The following is a 12,858-nucleotide window of genomic DNA, read 5'->3' as shown; positions in this document are numbered from 1 at the left end:
TTTCTGAGTTCAAGGCCAGCCTGGTCTACAAAGTGAGTTCCAGGACAGCCAGGGCTACACAGAGAAACCCTGTCTCGAAAAAACCAACCAAACAAAAGAAACTCAAGTTTTTCTTCTTCCCAAGGAAAGTCCTTCCTGCTTTATCTTCAGATAGACCCTGTGTCTCTAATCCCTCTTGCTGTATGTTACCATCACTGCTCAGGTGCTGTGACAGCATCTGTCCTGTCACTCTGCCTCCCTCAATTAACTACACACAGCAATCAGGGTGACCTTCTAGGGGAATCTGCTCTGCTCTTCTTCTTTTCTTCTTGAACTTCCAAAGGCTCCCAAGAGTTCCCCTATCTAGAATCCCCCAGTGAGGGGCTGGGGGCGTGGCTCAGTAGTAGAGCCCTTGATTACTATATGCAAGGCCCTAGGTTCTCTCTGCATTATTATTTATTTTATTTTATTTATTTATTTATTTATTTATTTATTTATTTATTTTATTTATGTATTTTGGTTTTTCAGGACAGGGTTTCTCTGTATAGCCCTACCTGTCCTGAAATTCACTCTGTAGACCAGGCTGGCCTTGAACTTAGAAATCCTCCTGCCTCTGCCTCCCAAGTGCTGGGATTAAAGGCATGTGCCACCGCCAGGCTCTCTCTCTGCATTATTTAAAAAAAAAAAAAAAAAAAGACTTTCCAGAAGATGGAAGCTCCTGGTCCTGTCACCAGGCAGCAGGCCTCTCCCCAGCCAGCCTGTGCTGGTTGCCCACTCCTCCTTCCATCACTCTCCAATCCAGTGAGCTTCCTTCAGTACTCACTCCTCCACACTCTCTCCCTGACTGGCCTGTGGTGTCTTCAGCTCCTCTCCCGTGTCCTTTTCCACTCCTACAGCCATCCCATCACAGCACTGTGTTTGTAACCTGTTGGCTTCTGTCTGTCTGGAACTTCTTCGGGGACAGGGACCTTGAGTGTCATGTGGGCTGTTCTATTACTCGTGTGTGGGATAGTCCTTGATATAGTAGGTGCTCAACAAGTGCCTAGGTATAGAAGTCATTCTAGAAGCCTAGAGGCTGGGAGAGGGCAGAACACCCCGCCCAGTGCTTCTCCCACTGGCTGTCCCTTGCCTCCTCCCAGACTCTACCCCAGGCATCAACAAGCCCCGGGGAGCCTGGGGGAAGAGGCTGCAAGCTGTGAGGAGATTAAAGGGCAGGACCCATCTGCTTCCTGATTGACTTGGAAAGGTCAGGCCTGCCCTGATCCCTAAGGCCAGCACCCTGTGGGGAGTCTTTAGACACCTACCACCCCACCCCAGAGCTGGAAACTTCTGGATCCCTTGGTGATGGAGTAGGGGGGACTTGCTCCTAGGTAGACCAATGAGAGCCAGCCCAGTCTACCATCAATCAAAACCTCCCATCCAGACCAAGTCTTCCTCCTAGTGTCTGTTTTCTCTTTGCCCACCCCACTCTCTGCTCTCTGCTCTCTCTGTCTCTCTCTGTCTCTCTCTGTCTCCTGCCTGCCCCCATCTCTTATCTTCCCGTTTCTCCTTTCTTTCAGCTGCCTAACTTCTGCAAAAGAAGGGTATTGTCTCTACCCTAATCACATCAAACACGAACATCTTTGGTAAACTGAGGCTTCTTCAGTAACATATTCAGTGTTTGGGCCCGGGGACGCAGCTTACCTAGAGATTAACAGTGGGCGCTGGGGTGTGGCTCAGCAGAGAGTGTTTCTCTAGCAGGCACGAGGTCCTGAGTTCAATCTCCGTTACCACAAAAAAGAAACAGAAGGCTAAAAAGAGTGCCAGACACATAGCTCAGTTCATGAAGTATTTGCCTAACAAGCACGGAGCCCTGGGTTGTATCCCCAGTGCTTCATAAATGAGTCGAATCGGCCCAGGCCCATGATCCCAACAGGTCAGCCTGGGATAAATGAGACCCTGTCTCAGGCTTAAAGAGAAAGAAAGTAAGGGTGTAATGGGCTGAGGACAGGACTCAGCTTGTAAGTGGCTGCCGTGCACAGTGAGGGAGCACCTGCCTTCAGATCCTCAGCACCCACATAAAACCCGTGAGGGAGAGCTGGATGTCCCCTGAAACCCCCTTCCACGGTCCCCGGCCCCTGCAGAGACTGGAACAGGTACACAGGCAGCGAAGACATTCCTGGCAGCCAACGGAAATGAACTTCCCATTGCCAATTTCCTCTCAGGGAACAGAGTCTGGCATCCACCCTGTCCTCAGCCTACCTGAGTCATGAGAATGCTAGACGTGGGGCAGAGGGGCACTGGCAGACAGACAGGACATCAAACTGACCTTTCTTCTTCCCTACCTGACATTTGACTACCACCACAACACCCCCAACCCAGCCCCAGCCATCATAGAACCTCTGATTCTTAGATTCCCAGGATACAGGTTTACATAGTGTGGGGACGGAGCCATTTCTTCCCAGGCCATATAGGGAACCTGAGGTCCAGCACTCGGGAGGCAGAAGCAGGCGGATTTCTGAGTTCGAGGCCAGCCTGGTCTACAAAGTGAGTTCCAGGACAGCCAGGGCTATACAGAGAAACCCTGTCTCGAAAAATAAAATTGAAAACAAAACAAAACAAAACAAAACAAAACAAAACAAAAAAAAAACCAAAAAACAACCAGAGAGGAAAGGCTGTTACTCACTATGTGGGATGAACAGGATCTCCTTCCCTGAGTGTTTCTGTCCTTTCATTCCTGTCCTAATGTCTTCCTAGGTGCTTCAAACCCCTTTGAAAGTCTGTTAAAAATCAGGAATTATTTATGTATTTTTCAAGACAGAGTGTTTCTGTGTAGTCCTGGCTGACCTGGAACTCACCCTATAGATCAGGCTGGCCTTGAATTCTGAGATCCACCTGCTTCTGCCTCCTGAGTGCCAGGAATAAAGATGTGTGTCACCATACCTGGTTAATAGGGATTTTAAAGAACAAACACACAGGGCTAGAGAGATGGCTCAGTGGTTAAGAGCACCGACTGCTCTTCCAGAGGTCCTGAGTTCAATTCCAGCAACCACATGGTGGCTCACAACCATCCAATGCGTTCTCCTGGCATGTCTGAACACAGTTACCAGTGAACTCATATAAATACATCTTAAAAAAAGAAGCACACAAAAGTGGCCCTGGGAAGAGGTGAGCACATGCATAACATGCATCACACTCACACACACACATCATGACTGGGTCAGTGTTATCTTAACCCTTAGTGAGTCTTTTGGGAAGTGCATAGAAGCACAAATTTTACACGCCTGCAAGAAAAGATAAAGTATGGCACAACTTTTGGGGGGATGGGAAAGGATAGCCTGTACCCCAAGCCCCAGCGGGCCACAGCAACTAAAGCCAGAAAAATACCTAGTCCCAGAAGCCCGCCTCCCCCAGCCCCCAATGCAACAAAATTCAAAGACATGGAGGTTGAAAAGCCAGGAGAAAGCCATGATAGAGCCCACACCCCCATCCTCAGCAACCCTTAGCCCACTCACCACCCTCATTTCCGAAGCCACAAGGCTAGCTCCCCCTGTTTCGCTCTGGGAGCAGCCAGCTCCGGTCTGCTCATTAGAGCTGAAATGTGATCAGTGTTTCTCGCTGCCCACCTGGTGCCTTGGCAGCAAGCGGAAATGGCGAGGGGGTGCAGTCAGGCCACCTGGCTGGGCCTCAGTTTCCCCATTTCTATTAAGGAGCCTCTCTGTCCCCCACCCACCCCCACCTCTGGCCTCTACACCCACACCACCCAGCAGGACTGTGAAATTCTTAGAGCTACCCTGCTGACATTCTAGGATCCGGCAGTTCTCAAGTCCTGAGATTCTAAGGCCAGCCCCGTTTGTGGTCCAATGTTCTAACACTCTAGAGCCTTGATTCTCTGCTTTCTGTTATTATTATCCTCGCCTTTGCCAGCACGCACACCCTTGTCAGTTTCCAATATTCCAGGCGTCTCCCGGCCCAAGATTCTGAAGTTCTATTGTTAGAACCCTCTATGATTTCAGAAAAAAAAAGAAAAAGAAAAAGAAAAAATAAAATAAAATAAAATAAAACACACGCTATGACTTTCATAATCTATTATTAAACCCTGGGTGATTTTTATCTTTTCCCAGCAAATGAATACACGTTTCCCTTTTCGCTCTTTGCTGAAATGAGAACGTTTTGTAAATAGGTGAACCCTACTTCCTCTCCCCCCACATTCCTGCTCTGACTTAAAACATTCTGAGGTGCTGAAGGTTCACAGAGTTGGGAGATCAGGATAGCTGATCACCTGGCCCCCCAAATTATATTCTCCCCACCTTAGAAGGGATGAACCCTAGGAACCCAGGCTCTGCTTCTGACCCCTTGCTCAGCGGTCTGGCCTCGTCCCTCCCTGTTCACACCAGCTGAGTTATTATTTGTCTAGACACAAACCAAATTATAGGCCCTGTCCCAGGGGAGCAGTGGGCTTTGAGAGGAGGGTCAGGAGACAGGGTGGAGTTAATTCACTTGGTCTCTCTCTCTCTCTCTCTCTCTCTCTCTCTCTCTCTCTCTCTCTCTCTCTCTGAAACTCCTCTCCCTCAACCCCTCAGACCAGGCCACCTCTGGTCCTTTTCCCTCTCCACCAGCAAGCCCTCAGAAATATCTTTTCTGCTCCGCTCTGCAAACCCTCCTTTCTGGCCTCCAGCCATTCATGCCCAAGTCTGGCACAGCTCCCTACTCACTTAGCGGACCTCATTGCCCAAATCAATCTAACATAGTGGTAGTGCAAGAATTCAGGTCTCCAGATATGGTCAGGGAAGCCCGGGTCTCTGGATCTGGGCTGCGGTTGGGCAAGAGCCCTAAGCCCCCGAGCAATAACTTACTTCTACTCTAAGACCTCAGTTTCCCTGCGTGTAAAATGGAACGGACGTGACCTGGGTGGTCCCACAGGTGTTTTGTAGCACACAGCTGTGGGTAGCATAAACCTTCAAGATATCAGCACGAATCTGCACAGATTTGAAGGGTCAGAACATCAAAAGGGCCTTGGTTCCCTGTGCTTGTCTGAAAGGGTTTCTGCATCCCAGGTCCTATCTATCATTCAAAGACAGAAAGGCAGGGTCTCATTATTTTTGGCCCAGGCTGGCCTCAGACTAAGATTCTCCTGCCTCTTCCAGGACAGCCAGGGCTATACAGAGAAACCCTGTCTCAAAAACAAAAACTAAAACAAACAAAAAAAGATTCTCCTGCCTCAGCCTGAGTTGCAGGCCTGTGCCACTACAAGAGTCTTTTGAGACTAACCCTCCTGCCTCTCACCTTCCTAGTGCTGGGATAACAGTCCGGTACCAGCATGCCAGCCTCCGGGGCTCCCAGGTGGTTTGCGGTTGGGAGCCCTTGCCCGTCTGGCTCAGTAGCCATTCCTAGGAAAACCCGAAGTTGATCAAGTTCAACTTCAGAGACAGATGCTGGGAAGTCCTTTAGGTAGATTTCAGGAGGTGCAGCTAGTCGGAGGGGCTAGGGGGAGCGCTAAGGTGCTCCTTATCATTTACACTAGTGTCCCCAGTACGCATCCAGCTTGGGACACACACACTGTCAACCACCACCACCAAAGCTTTGGGAATTCTGGAGCTTGGCTTGGCATGGTTGAGAAATGCTGCCCAGGAGTTCAGTTCCAGGGAAGGGGAGTAAGACAAAGCAGGAAGGGGTTAACAGAGACCCAGCCAAAATCCTGGAAGGGAGGAAGTGAGGAAGGAAGTCCATTCCTTCCCACCCCCACCCCCAGCCAGGAATTCCTGAAACAGGAGGGTGGGGTAGGTATGACCTCAGAAACCATGGGGTGGCTACAAAGTAGGTACTGGGGTCATGGTGTCACTCAGAGTCCATTTGCTCTGGATTGCAATCCCACTGTCCCCTACCCCAATCCTAAGCAGCCCCACAACCTGGAGGAAAAGGTTCCAGGGTGTCTCAGGACTTAGGGAGAGTGATGGGGGCAGGGGCGCTAAGAGCCAGAGAACCAGAGAGTTGCGGGGGGGGGGGGACACGCTGAGATGGATACTGGTTAGGGACGTACAAAGAAAAGAAGGAGGGGGTCTCACAAACGGGAATGAAGGCCAGGGATGAGGTAGGAGGGATCCAGAGGCAGATGGGAAGAGCAGGTGGGGGACCCCAAAAGATAAAGAAATAGAGCCCACTGGGTTTGTTGCTGAAGAACACCTACAACATTTAAGGGGCTGAGGCAGGAGGATGGCCAGTTTAAGGTAAACCTGAGCTGTACAGACAAGATCTGTCTATAAAACGCCAGAGGGTGGAGAGTCGGGTGTGGTGACATATACATGTGATCCCAGTAGAATCTAGGAAACTGAGGCAGGAGGATTGCAGTGAATGTTAGGCCAATGTGGGCATGAGAGTGAGTTCAAAGATAGTTTATGGTATGCGGTGAGATCGCGCGCGCGCGCGCGCGCGCGCGTGTATGTCTGTGTGTGTGTGTCTGTGTGTGTGTGTGTCTGTGTGTGTGTGTGTGTCTGTGTGTGTGTGTGTGAGTGTCTGTGAGAGAGAGAGAGAGAGAGAGAGAGAGAGAGAGAGAGAGAGAGAGAGAGAGAACGAGAACCCAGAGGCAGGGGATCTTAGGGACCCCAGGGTCAGGAGGGAGAAGCAGAAAAGATGACTTCTCCAGAGCCGAGTGGCGGAGAGGGGACGCTGCGGGGACACTGAGGCAGCGGAGCGGACACCCAGAGTCTTGGACCAGAGAAGGGGTAGAATGGGAACGGAGGGATAGCACCCACCTGCTCCGCGGCTGGGCTGGGCGACCGGCGTCTCTGACTTGGTCCTGACTCTGCACAGCGCGGGGACCCGGCGGGCGCCCCCGCGGGGCAGGAGAGCAGCGACAACCCCTGGCCCGGGGCTGGAGTCGGAACCCAGGCCCCGCCCCAGGCAGGCCCGCCCCCATTAACCCCACCTCTGCCGCTCCCCTGCACCCCACCGCGTCCTCCCCCCACCTCAGGAACTCAAGCCTGGAAATCTCACCTGCTGCTTCAGGGGTACAATCCATTAACTCTTTCCTTACCCTCTCTCCAATTCCATACTTCGAATTTAAGCCTTTTGGGAAGGGAAGCTTAGCTTGGGACCTTTCTTCCTGTCGCTTTCTTCTCTGTTAATAACCTCCGTATCCCTCTATCCCTCTAAGGGACCCAGAACAAAGGGGTCTGTCTCAGCAGACAGGCGGTGGCTACTGATGCTGAACTCAATCCCCAGGACCCACACGATGGAAGGAGAGAATGGGACTGTGCAAGTTGTCCTCTGACCTCCACATGGTCCGGTGCCACACATCCCAGATAGATAAATGTAAAAATAAACATGCTAAATGGCGGCCTCTTAAGTACCCGCCTCAGGTATCAGAGCCTCAAGTGGAAGGAGCCTTGGGGGTCAGAGCTTAGGCCTTGCCTCTGTTTCTTCCACAGTCAAAGTAGTCGGACACAGTCCGTTTCTCAGCCTGTCTCTTGTCACTTCACGGAGAGCATAATGTCAAATATATATATAGTATCATTCTGGGGTACATGTGCACGCCTGCACTCTCTCAGCGCTTCAGAGGCTGGGGCAGGAGGATAGCCTTTAAAACGTTTCGACCTGGCTGTCCAGGGCACCCTACTCTGCCCTCTAAAGGCCTGGTGTACCCATAGATCACTTCAACACCTCACTTTGCCAGGACTGCGCGTTTCTCTCCTTTCCTGATGATCGGCCTCCCCGCTAGCGGGAGGGCCATTCCCGCGTTCATCTCACGGGAGGGCCATTCCCGCGTTCACCTCACGTTTATCTCCTGCTCCTCTTGCGTTCAGGTTGATTACTCTTGTGTGTCTGTTGCCTGGAAGTGAAATTCCCATTGTTTTCAGGAAGTGTGCAAAGGTTCCAAAGAGCTGCATTGCCCTCTTTTTATCTCGGTCGGTCACTTCCTGCACAAATTAGTCCTGAGAGGTCATTTATAGAAGCAGGGACTTCTGATCCAACAGGAATACAGTCCTCCAAAAACAACAGCAGTGAGGGTGTTTACAATTCTAATTTACATAGTTATTTTATCTTGGCTGAGAAGATAGAACCAATGGCCTTACACACACTGGGAAAGAGCCACGCCCCCAGCCCCTCACTGGGGGATTCTAGGCAGGNGCTCTACCACTGAGCCACACCCCCAGCCCCTCACTGGGGGATTCTAGGCAGGGGCTCTGCCACTGAGCCACGCCCCCAGCCCCTCACTGGGGGATTCTAGGCAGGGGCTCCGCCACTGAGCCACACCCCCAGCCCCTCACTGGNCAGCCCCTCACTGGGGGATTCTAGGCAGGGGCTCCGCCACTGAGCCACACCCCCAGCCCCTCACTGGGGGATTCTAGGCAGGGGCTCTACCACTGAGCCANNCCCCAGNCCCTCACTGGGGGATTCTAGGCAGGGGCTCTACCACTGAGCCACGCCCCAGCCCCTCCCTGGGGGATTCTAGAAAGCGCTCTGTTACTGAGTCTACCTCTCGGTACTGAGTTTGTTGTCTCAGACAAGATTGTATTACTTAACCTGGTTGACCAGAGATTCAGAGAGGCCCCCTTATTCTGTCTCCTTAGTGCTTGGGTCACCATACCCAACCTTTTCTTTGTGTGTGTGTGTGTGTGTGTGTGTGTGTGTGTGTGTGTGTGTGTGTAGTAACATCAGGTGCCCTTGTGTGAACATGTATACATATGTCTGTGAGGATTTGTGTGTGCATGTATGTATATGCACATAGAAGCCATTTTAGGTAGTTCCTCTTAGATTTTTTGTTATTTTGATTTGGTTTTGGTTTTGGTTTTTCAAGACAGGGTTTCTCTATGTAGCCCTGAGTTTCTCTATGTAGTCCTGGCTGTCCTGGAACTCACTCTAAGAACAGGCTGGCCGTGAACTCAGAAATCTGCCTGCTTCTGCCTTCCAAGTGCTGGGATTAAATGTGTGTGCCAATTCATCTAATTAAAATCCTTGTTTGGGGGCTGGAGAGACGGCTCAGCAGTTAAGAGCACTGACTAACTGGTCCTGAGTTCAATTCCCAGCAATCACATGGTGGCTCACAACCATCTGTAATGGGATCTGATGGCCTCTTCTGGAGTGTCTGAAGATAGCTATAGTGTACTCATATGCATAAAATAAATAAATAAGTCTTTTTAAAAAAAATCCTTGTTTATCATTACTCTGTGTAGGGACATGCAGAGAGCTGGGGTGAGAGGCACACATGTGGAGCCTCATGCACCTGGTTCTCTCCTTCCACCTCACGTGGGCTTAAGGGACAAACTTAGGTTGTCAGGCTTGACAGCAAATGGCTTTACCCTCCAACTCAGCTCAACAACTACAACAAGCCACACTTTTTACAAATGTATGTTTGTTCACATGTATGTCTGTGCACTCTGTACCTGCAGTACCTGTAGGAACCAGAAGAGGGAGTTGAGTCTCCTGGAGCTGGAGCTACTGATACTTGTGAGCGGCCATGTGGGTACTGGGAACGTAACCTGGGTCCTTTGGAAGGGCAGTCAGCGCTTTTAACTGCTGAGCCATCTCTCCAGCCCTACACCCGTGTCCTCAGGCTTGGATGGCAAGCACTCTACTGATGACCATCATCAGCCATCTTGTCAGTACCCTATTCTTTCTTTTACCATCACAGATTAGTTTTCACCCATTCTACAACTTCATACTAATCCAACAACTTACAAGAAAAATGGAGCTGTTGTAGCGCCGCTGTGTGGTCTTGGGTAGGTGACCTCGCTTCTCTGAACCAGTGAATTCTCTTCTTTCAGGGAACTTAATAGACATAGGAAATGAGATGGTTAACCACAACACAGGGACACGCACATCGCACATCAGAGAGTTAAAAGGGCAGAGCCAAGGCAAGTGTCATGGCAACCTTATATGTAAATCCCAAGAGATGAGACATGGTTTTATCCAGCACAGGAGGGCCTTGAACTTCACAAGCAGCTGAGGTTGACCTTGAACTCCTGATCCTCCCACCTCCATTCCAGATTGTTTGAGTTACAAGTGTGAGCCGCCATGGCCTGGTTCTGAAACAACGCACGTCAGAGTTCGCAGTGGTTTGGGGGGGTGGGATCGCCCTCTCCTCTAGCGAACCCTAAGTTTGCCTCAATGTATTCCAAGTCGTGCGGGCAAAACACAGCTCCTCTCTGAGGATCACCGGGAACACTTACAAAGGCTGACGGTTTTCAGAAGGACAGAGGGACACTGGAGAGGACCTGCAGCTAAAAACCATCACCAACAAAGCCTTCAGGGTGCAAACGCAGACCGAGGAACGAAAACTCCTTCTCGTCCCCTACTCTTGGACTGGAGGGGGCAAGGAACTCTGGTTGGGTGGAGGCTATGCACAAGGCAGTTTCTCACGACCCAGCTCAGGGGACACTGAGGGGACAGGGGTGGATAGAGAATCACCAGCAATTTTTCCAACTGGCTTTTCAAGGGATAATTTTCCATGCAGATCCAAAGATGACCACAAGGGGATGGCAGAGCATTAAGAGCTAACAAGGAAAGCATTTGTCTATCTACAGTCTGGGTCAGCTTCCCAGAACTTGGATTGTTGGAATCCATTGGGGGGCTGGGGAGAGGGGGAGCAGGAAAGAAGGCTTGACCCAAGAATGTCAGAAAACAAGCCTTTAAAAGCCTAGACGAGTGTAATAGCACACACCATTTAACCCAAGCACTCAGGAGGCAAAAGCAGGTGGATTCTGTGAGCTCAAGGGCAGCCTGGTCTACATAGTGAGTTCCAGGGCAGCCAGGACTATAAAGGGAGACTTTGTCTCAAAGAATAAAACAACAACAACAACAAACTTAGACAATGTCTTGGAATGTTGGCGCACACCTGTGATCCCAGAACTCGGATGGCAGAAGGAGGAGGCTCAGGTTTACCCCCAGCCACACTGGGATTGGCACACTCTACCCGTCTCTTTACATGGGTGCAGGGGATCTGAACTCAGGACCTCACGCTTGTATGGTGTGGCTAAATTCCTTCCTGGAAGACGACCTAGGCACAGTCTACCCCTCCTCCCAAGAGCCCAAGACAAAACGAGGCACATGCTATTAAAGTTCACATGGGGAAGCAATGGGGGTTTTCTCTGAGGGGGTCTTCCCTAGGGAGCACAGGTGAGGGATCCCCGACAGGGGTATGAGTGCTCCTCCCAACAGGCTACACCAGAAAGGCCTTTACCCAGAGGGAATGATGACGGCTTATATATGCATAGACGGAGCTCCTCCCCACCCCTCTGTGCAACCACTTGCAGCTTGGACATCATTGCATACACAGTGGCTAGGGAGTGGCTGAATACTCAGAGGGGGGTCTTGTGTCCCAACTGGGTGTAAACAGTTTTAAAGCCCAGCACAGTGGAATGGAGAGGTGGCTCAGCAGATAAGATTATTGACTGCTTTTCTAGAGGTCCTGAGTTCAATTTCCAGCAACCACATGGTGACTCACAACCATTTGTAATGAGATCCAATGCCCTCTTCTGATGTGTCTGAAGAGAGTGGTAGTATACTAATATACATAATTTTTTTTAAAATTTAAAAATTTAAAAGCCCAGCTGGGATGCTCCTTTTGCAAGGGAACACAGGTGAATTCCCCAAGATGGCAGTCACTTGTCTCAGAGGACAGTCACTGGTGCAGCAAGCACTTTACAGGCTGCACCCTTTGCCCAGGCCCTTTGAGGAAGTCAATGGTCTTTGGATAAGACACACTCAGCTATTCAAACAGACCCTAACTGCCACTCAATAAACAGTGCCCAAGTTCCTGCCTCTCACTGAACTGGGCTAGGAGACGGCTAGGAGACAGCATGGAAGTGACCAGGAATCCTGGCCCTTCCCACCCATGATCCAAAGTCAGTGAAAGAGACACAGATCTGTCCCCAACAGGTAACACCACCCAGAGGTGTCAAGGCCTGTGACAGGGGCCAGGAGATAGCTGGGGCCACAAGAGGCTTTATTTGATTTTATTGGGAGGAGACAACACACGTCAGAACTTCCACCTGGAACGGCTCCTTCTTCACCCTTCTGCGTTAAGGTCTTTCTGTTGCCCCTTCCAGGGAGTCCTCCATGATGCCACTTTGGTCTCTCAGCATCTTCTGAGGCAGGTCTGCCTTTCCATGAGGTAGTGTTGAGGTTGTCTTGGTTTGCACTGTACCGAAAACCATGCACACACATTCACACACACTTAAACGCACATCTGTATACACACATGTACACCCACACATATGCATGCATACATACAAACTCACACACATGTATACACACTTGCACATACACACAGGCATACATAGGCATGCACACACACATACACACTTGTGTACACACTTGCACACATACACATGTGCACATGCATACTCATATATATATAGGCGTACACACATGAACACACATATGCACACTTGCACACTCACACACACACGTACACACATACACACACATGCACCACATAGGAATGCTGCTTACAAAATTTGTTTACTTGTTTGAGTAGTGGAAGGAACATTTGTATCCTGGCCAGACATTGATAGGACAGTAGGTTGGAAGTTTGGAAGCTTCCTCTCTTGTGTGTGTGTGTGTGTGTGTGTGTGTGTGTGTGTGTGTACGCGCGCATGCGCACGTGCACTGCAGGGAGGCTAGAGAACAACAATGTAGACTCATTCAATCCTTCCTCCTTTCCATGGGTCCTCAAGCCAACAGGCTTGCCCTGCAAGGCATCGTTAGTCACAGAGCAGCCTCACAAACCCTCTCCAACTTATTTTTAACTACATTTACTTGCCAGACATGGCTGTGCACATCTTTAATCCCAGGACTTGGAAGGCACATGCAGGCAGATTTCTGAGTTTGAGGCCAGCCTGGTCTACAGAGTGAGTTCGGGGACAGCCAGGGCTATACAGAAAAACCCTATTTCAAAAA

The 12,858-nt window shown here is 50.4% G+C and overlaps 1 protein-coding gene across 2 annotated transcripts in view; it reads right to left on the bottom strand.

Annotated features, from left to right (window-relative positions):
* Window positions 1-6,807, bottom strand: part of Gpr4 (G protein-coupled receptor 4) — a 10,941-nt gene extending 4,134 nt beyond the window's left edge. The window contains exon 1 of one of the 2 annotated variants that reach the window (XM_021219651.1): window positions 6,711-6,807. The gene's annotated coding sequence lies outside the window, so the exon portion shown is untranslated. Of the gene's footprint in view, window positions 1-1,662; window positions 2,071-6,710 lie in introns of those variants that run through there. The other variant, XM_029532314.1, reaches the window with a different exon arrangement.
* Window positions 6,808-12,858: the final 6,051 nt, after the last annotated feature.

This window comes from Mus pahari, chromosome 19, assembly GCF_900095145.1.
Source record: "Mus pahari chromosome 19, PAHARI_EIJ_v1.1, whole genome shotgun sequence".
Taxonomy (NCBI): domain Eukaryota; kingdom Metazoa; phylum Chordata; class Mammalia; order Rodentia; family Muridae; genus Mus; species Mus pahari.
This window is presented reverse-complemented; position numbering and strand designations above follow the sequence as displayed.